Here is a 759-nt window from a genome sequence, read left to right on the forward strand (position 1 = left end):
AGGGTGAGTAAAAAAGATAAAATATTATCTAAAAAATTAAGCATTTCCGAAAGAAATGCTTCCTACAAAAATTGTAGAATTTAAAAAAGATCTATTTACTGATCTTATCAGTTTGACCTGGATGGCGTCGCTAATGTCAGGTCAAGGTCATATCGACTTTTTTAAACATCTTACGTTTGATATTCCAGAATCTAGCTGATGTTAAGAACCTGGATAACATTCATTAAGATCCATTAGGTCATTAGAGATTGTTCCTCTTATTTTCACTTTTGCATTGAAAAATCATTATTATGCAAAAATGAAAATAAGAGAAACAATCTCTAATGACCTTGATCTTAACGAATGTTATCCAGGACATGATTCTAAACAAGAGGTTTCAGCTGTCGATTGTTACGTCTTGCGTAATGCTAGTGCCGATTGTATTGTAACTTTCAAGCATCATAACTCGAAAAGTACTTAATGAAAAAATATTTTCTTATAACATTTTGGAAAGTTCTTGACACCAGCTATTAGATTCTGGAATCAAAAATAGGGTTTGCTATTTAAAAAAATCGATATGACCTTGATCTCACCTTGGCGACGCCAAAGGCCTAAGGTCAGATCAGTGAATAGATTATTTAAAATCCTACAACTTTTGTAGAAAACATTTCTTTCGGAAATGCTTAGTTTTTGAGATATTTCACTGATCCGGGGCTTTTTATTTACCCTGTATAATATAAAATACATAATATATATATTTATATATATTATTAACCCTTT

The 759-nt window shown here is 30.8% G+C and overlaps 1 protein-coding gene across 1 annotated transcript in view; it reads right to left on the minus strand.

The window, feature by feature from the left end:
• Positions 1 to 759, minus strand: part of LOC108754050 (acetylcholine receptor subunit beta-like 1) — a 5,113-nt gene that overhangs the window by 1,403 nt on the left and 2,951 nt on the right. The window lies entirely within an intron of this gene.

The sequence above is a fragment of the Trachymyrmex septentrionalis genome, unplaced genomic scaffold (assembly GCF_001594115.1).
Source record: "Trachymyrmex septentrionalis isolate Tsep2-gDNA-1 unplaced genomic scaffold, Tsep1.0 scaffold75, whole genome shotgun sequence".
NCBI lineage: Eukaryota > Metazoa > Arthropoda > Insecta > Hymenoptera > Formicidae > Trachymyrmex > Trachymyrmex septentrionalis.